Here is a 7162-nt window from a genome sequence, read left to right as displayed (position 1 = left end):
CAATTTATTATAAATGGGATCTGTTTTAATCGTATACCATTTATACGTGTACTTTAAAAGCAGAGCGTAAAATTAAAGAATATTTTGTAGATTGTGTATGTTACCCTGCTCGTCTGTCCATTCGTGTGTTTCAGCTCTGAAACTGCTTATAGATTTTAATTAATTTGTATAACATTAAGAGTTTTCGGGCAAATTTAATTTTTAACTGCATCATGTTACATGCCATGTAACATTATTATTTTTACTCGTTACATAATTAACAATGTTAGAATACTTAAAACTAAACCGTTAGATTGGATAGACGCCATTTCAACTGTTATGGTTAATTAACGACGAATAACGTGTGGTATAAAGAATAAAACTAAAACATAGATGCCGTGGCCTATTTTCAAGGTATTATTCGTTTGTCAAACCCGAGGGAACAGCGATATTAAGCGAATCAAACTGTGTCGATAATCTGTCTGTTATTTTTGTCTTGAGCTGAGTTCCTTTGCTATCCGTCTTCGGGATCTTGAAACGCATTTTTAAATAACTTTTCAGGGTGGTGTTGTCGTTAAAATCTCACTTTTCATCCTCCCTCCCCCGTGCAAATGCTGGATGCGGCGTTTAAACACATGCGACACTTTATTCCTATTTCAGGAACACATGTCAAGAGTTTTGGTGACAAGATTTGGGGAGAGAGACACTTTAAAGAAATATGTGATCTGGGTGGAGACACCATCTAATGAGAAGCACCTAGCTCTCGCCATATTCTTTATGGTTCGCGGTTGGAGTAAGTTAAGAAGCAGGGGGTTTCCGAAAATTCCTACAGTATTTCTTACTTCAGTGAAACTCACCATGCACGAGTGTAAACAGCAACCATGAAATGAAGGAAGTGTCAAGCTGTCCTTGAGGAAATCATCTAATTTGATAAACCGTCAAAATATTAATATTCTTATGCTGGTTTATTTTTAAAAATCAGTATTTTGTTAACAAAATTTACAATGTGAAACTGTTACTGCTTCACATTTACAGTAATTAGGTGTCAATGTTTAGAGATGGAACACGTTTCCTTTAATTATCTAAAGAAATAATTAAATTGAAATCACAAGAGTCAGCGCCTCGAAGCGAGATACTTCATATATAATATATGGAAGATCTGGCTGTCTTTTGGGATTAAATATTCTTTACAGCCAGTTTTACACAAATGTCTACAAGCTGTATTTCTTCAGAATCATGCCAACGTGGAATGCGTTTAAAGTGTTATGGTCATGTGGTCATAGATCAGAGGACAGATGAAAGAAAATGGATACCCGGCACGAAATCACACACACATGGTGTACTATTTCAACACTCAGAACAAATATCTATTGTTCGTACAACACCGTGGAACGTAATGGACGTGTGCGGAATTAATTATTTTCACGTTCCAATTTACAGTGATAATTAAAGAACGGAATCGTAAAGTGGCATAAGTGCATTTATAACTTTTCCAAAAATTGTATCTTAACTTTATCGACCTTACAGGGATTAACCCATTCCTTATAAATTACTTCTTTTTAGATATATCGCCCTGAAATGCCCAGTCTCCCTCAAACGTCCGTTGTGTTTGAAACTCTGAAGGAAATAAAATATGTCATTTTTATATTTACAGTCCAAGTCAGGTACTTTCAGATTTCACGGTAAATTTGGAAATATTCGAATAAATAATCCATTATCGCGAATAAATTAAGGAACAAAATATATTAGAGACATGTTTGCTGTCTCAGCTCTTAGTCTTGTCTATTCGCTCTATCTGAAAACGCAAAAAGTAAATTATAAAAGCCTCCATTTTCACTGATCGTTTTATATGGGTTTAAAATCATGTTTCTTTAGTCTAAGGGAAGATTTTTAGGACAGAGTGATGGGGAGAAAATTTGAACCTACAAGGAAAAATTAACAAGATACTTGAGAGCTGTACGTAGTGTGATGCTTCATAATTTTTTATATTTTCTAAGGATCTGTTTAGGATTATTAAATAAAGAAGAAAGAAATGGATCCAAAGGAAACAGCATGTGAAGAAGTGACTGGATTCAACTGGCTCAGGATATGGACTAGTGGGCAGGCTCCTGTGAACGGGATAACAAATCTTCGTTTTCCGTCAAACGCATTTAATTTCTTGGCTACCTGAGCAAGTGTTAGCTTTGCGAAATGGACTCTGTTCCGCGGAGTTAGATCATTCTGGGCACAAAAGAATTTTGCATTTTCTCAATGTCGCCTCTACATGCAGGGTGGATATTTTATCAGAGCGATGTAACCCGTAAGAAACTATTCAGTATGTAATCAGTTTTGTGGTTTGAAATATTTTGCAGTTAAGCCACTCTTGAGCAAACCAGACATTGAGGAGTGTGAAATACACAAAATATCCGCCCCCCTTTACAAGTGTGTTTGTTAGAATCACTATATGCAGAGCGGACAATGTAATTTACTCTTTGAACGCTGGATTAAATTGAATTAATCATGATTCTCAGTGAAACGTGAATTTAAAAAAAATATGCTCGTTTATTAAACATCGGGAACAGATTCAGATGCAACGGAAGATTAAAATGTATAAAAATATAATTTCACATTTTTGTGAAATGCGTGCGAAACTTGGGCTTTAACTTCGAGTGAAGAACAGACATTGTATCAGAGCGGCCGGGAACAAAGTGTAAGACACGTGGAAAAACAGTAAGAAGCAAGGAATATTTTATACTGAGGAGCTCCATAATTTTAGTCTCCACTCAACGGAGTGTTATTCGCTTGGGGGAAATGAGAAATCCAAACACAATTTCAGTTATAAAACATCATTTTGAAGACACAGACAAAGTAAAACTAAAGCTATCCCGCTACACTTCATGAAAGCGTTGGGGGGGGGGGGGGGGAGAGAAGAGGGGTTATAGCTCCTCTTTCTCAACCTCGACACTAGACGGAGGTGATGATCGGCGTCACGTCCCAACCACGCTTTACCCTTGGGAAAGTACCCCCGATACCCACTGGACAGGAGGCTGGTTGGGCCCCAGAGCCCATCTGGACGCAGAGGCTAGAGGAAATATCCTCTACCCGTCGTGGACCGAACCCCGGTCGTCGAGTCTGTGGCCAGTCACTCTGCTGAGTGAGCTATCCCGATCTCTCCCCTCAGACTCTCTCTCCCCCTCTCCATCTCTCTCACACATAAGAAATGCCTTAAGGAAGTAGCTGTGAAGATTTTAACTGGACACATCTGGCTCAAGATATAGTCCATTGGGAGGCTTTTGCGAATACGACGACAAACATTTGTGATCCATAAAAAGTCTCGAATATGCTTATCAGATGGGTGATTATTATCTTTCTGTGTGGAGCTACTTTATATAATACTGTAAATTAACACAATACCTCAATATTTTAGCAGCTGAACTCGATGGTTCAGCTAGTGGAACAAATTTAAAGGACGAATATCTCCCTTTGGACTAGCCCGGGTTTGAGTCCCATACAGTAGCATAGCTGCATTCTTCCCTTCATAATGTCTGGTTCGTGCTGATAAGAGACCAACCCTGTTATCAACTCATCCTCTTACCCTGAAGCTTCTACCCCATCCCTAAAAGCAGATATTCAGTCATATTCCCACGAGGGCTTCATCTCCGCTCCCAATCCTCCACAACTTCCACCCTCACCGACATTCAAAAAGCGATTCCCAAGTTCCCAAAATGTTTTCATGATTCACTTACTACTCTCCCTCCCTTGTGAGCGTCTCTCCCGCTTCGCATAGCCGAACAACGCCGATGCAGAACTCGCCCTCGTGTTCAGATGGAAAAGCACTGACACGACAGAAAACATTTACCATTAAGTGGAAATTTCCTTAACAGTAGCTACTTCTGAAAATTGGTGTGTTCTTAATCGCATTGGTCAGATGACAGGAAGGCGCAGAAGTTGTCGTGGAAAGTTTTTGGAACGGGGCAACTAAGATGAACCACAAACGTTCCAGTCAAATAACAAATATTCCGACCGACATGCATTCGCATTAACCACTCGACCTCGGTTCTCTAAACGACATCAAAAACATCAGGTCCGTTGTATAAAACTGATCCACCGATCTCCAATTTTTTTACCATTTTTTTGGAATCTACACTCTACAAACTCCAAACTTTATTTTCTCAGCTATAAATTTAATTGTATAAGACATGAGACTCTAAAGGCTGTGAAATCATTGACTGTTGTCAGCGTCACAGCATAGAAAAAGCAAAGATCAATTTAATTGTTTTATATTGACATTTATAAAAAAAGTGACTCTTCGGAATTAAATATAACTATTTTCATGCTTAGCTTTCTTTGAGGCTGAAATAGCTTCTTTTGCATATTTCCACTACAGACAATAAGGAGAAATAAGAAAACGATCTGTTCACTGACACTACGAAAACATCAGCGGCACTCAGGGAAAACAAGGCCACCGTTTCTAAACTACGTTTTTCCTTCGTAGCATGGAAAGTGTTAATATTTACCATCTCTCATAATTTTCAATGACGCTTTTATTATATTTGTTTATTTGTGTTATAATAAATTATGTTAAAGGATAATTGAATGCACCCGGGGGTTTTCATATTGTTCATTATGTTCGTCCAGTTGGAATGAAGGCATACTGAAATTGTATTTAATGGAATAGAACAGGAGAATTTGATTAATGGTTGATTACTGAAAATTGAAAGTCTCATTTAGTTAAACAATATTCTTTAAATGTACCGGTGTCACACAATAACTTCACCAAAATTAATTGCAAAATAGAAATTGGCAGGTACCATGATAAAGGGGTACATGCCAGAAGATTACAGTCAAAATAACGTATCTCTTTTTAATTCATATTACCGATAATTTGTAAATAAATGTAATAACTTTGCCGCAACTTCGTGTATAGATTATATAAGCTTATATGTATCAATATTAAAACACAAAATATAAAAGTAGTTTGTTAGGACTTCCAAAAACTGTTTCTTTTATTTCCGAAAACAAATCTTTTATGTCTTACACTCCTTTCCCTGGCACTCGGGGATTAAATAATAAATTATGTCAGTTCCAGTCTTTCGGTTCGTTTCCTTCTTCAGATTTCCCAGATCAAAATATTGTATATATTTTTATCTGCTAATTAATACAAATCACGTCGCCATTAATTTAATCCTGCTCTTTCATCGCTGTCTTAAATCACGCATTTTTTTGCTGTCGTACGTGCTCTGACTCATTGCAGTTAACTTGAAGTCTATTGCTGTGTAGACAGACAGATGGTAGTCCGAAGGGATGTGGTAGGAGGCGGCCGAGACCTGCCCAGTCTTATCTTGCTTGTCTTCATGCATAATGGTGACGACCTCAAGGTTCCAAGAAGGGTCCTACGAAAAGGAAATTCAACTAAATGGGTAACAGCAGAAGAAGACTATCAAGGACCGGGGAAGAGAAATGAGGAACGCAGAAAAGAGGGAGGTAAGGCTATGCCAAGCTCCAGGACCTTGTGGTTAGATTGGGTAGGGTTAGGTTAAGTTAGGTTCATTAGTCGCGGTGCAGTGGTTATCAATCCCACTTCACATTCTGGAGATATACCATCATGAGTAAAGATTTTTGTAGTTTTACTCAGTCCCTCTTGGAAAATGTCGGCTATGAAAGCTTACGTCTGTACCGCTTATAATTTAAATATCAGCCGCTTCAAGCTCTATGCAGTTTAAACTGCGCCGTTAACATAAATCAGCGGCCAATCAACATTTATATGTTGTCGCATATGTTGTACGCGTGCGTACAATTTAAACTTCATATGAAATAAGGATGAGGCTGGGGGACATGTAGGATACATGAGCAAGTTACGAATGCACATAAAATTTTGCCCGAAATACCTCAATGTAAAGTACGTGGCACAGGGGAGGATAATACTTAAATGAATTTTATAGACTTGCGATAAAGATCCTACGTAGATTCAGCTGGTTGTGTACAGAACCGAAGACTAATTAATTTTGGTTTCCACAGAAACAGTCAAATTCTTGTATGATTTGAGGTTTTCACAACGGTGAGTATGAAGATTTCTGTCTTCTGGGTTGTTGCGCCGTGTAGTCTGGTCGATGTTTACCAACGTTTCAGAGGTCATACTGCCTCCATCATTAGGGCGATGAGTATAAAGATTTCTGTCTTCTGGGTTGTTGCGCTGTGTAGTCTGGTCGATGTTTACCAACGTTTCAGAGGTCATACTGCCTCCGTAATCAGGGCGATTCTTAGTATGAAGATTTCTGTCTTCTGGGTTGTTGCGCCGTGTAGTCTGGTAGATGTTTACCAACGTTTCAGAGGTCATACTCCGTCAGCGCAACAACCCAGAAGACAGAAATCTTCATTCAAATTCTTGATCTGCAGCGTAACTAATTTTTAGGGCGGCCTTGTATCCTGGAGTTTGTTAATCTGCATGAGACCCTTGGGACAAACAAGGAGCTTCTTAGTGGGGTTCCAAAATAAACAATTGTATTCATTCAGAATCCTCATTGTTGGGAAGGTTTATATTTTGAATACAACGTATTTTTCTGCGGTTATCGAAGGAAAGGTGTTCACTGTCCTATCATTTTTCTCTGAAATGCCGTATATGTGTTGAGCTGATTCTGTTGACTTTACTGATTCTATTGATCTTTGTGTTGTTCTGTTTAAGGAGCTCTAGATGGGCGTGCTGTCTAGAGGAGATTACGGATATGTTGTTTGATGTTTGTTGTGCAGCGTACGTCGAATTTTTCATCTCTGACGTTTGTCAAGAAACGAGGCGGACCACACAGTAAACAATATCACACATGATTATAAAATGTACTGTAAGATACTTATAAGAATGGACCGTCGCTTGCTATTTTCTATGTGCACGTCTTTTGTGGTTGAAAATTAAATATACTAATTGTTCAAGTGCAGATAATAGTTCGAAGTTTGATAATACGTGACTCTCTGTCTGTTATATTTCCAAGACAATAATAAATAATGTCTGTTGTTGGAAACCACATGTAGCTTTAAATATTAAGATACAGAAGCAGTGTTTTATTTTATTCCTACAGTCTAAACCAAAGAAACTCGAGCAGAAATTCCAAACGAGATATATTGTGACGGGATGTGAAGCTGTAATGGGCTGAATATATCTGACAGTCCTAAGTGGAGAGAAAATTTGGCCTTTGGGTTTTCATTACGACCG

General features: G+C 38.2%; 1 long non-coding RNA gene across 1 annotated transcript; it reads left to right on the top strand.

The window, feature by feature from the left end:
* Positions 1–5222: 5222 nt before the first annotated feature.
* LOC147873282 (uncharacterized) lies at positions 5223–6937 on the top strand. Its single transcript, XR_015535956.1, has 2 exons — positions 5223–5442; positions 6641–6937. It is a non-coding gene; the product is annotated as an uncharacterized LOC147873282 (long non-coding RNA).
* The last annotated feature ends 225 nt before the right edge of the window (positions 6938–7162 follow it).

The sequence above is a fragment of the Zootermopsis nevadensis genome, unplaced genomic scaffold, assembly GCF_977971745.1.
Source record: "Zootermopsis nevadensis isolate Lab colony 2312 unplaced genomic scaffold, Znev_1.0 Znev_ptg000020l, whole genome shotgun sequence".
Taxonomy (NCBI): Eukaryota; Metazoa; Arthropoda; class Insecta; order Blattodea; family Termopsidae; genus Zootermopsis; species Zootermopsis nevadensis.
This window is presented reverse-complemented; position numbering and strand designations above follow the sequence as displayed.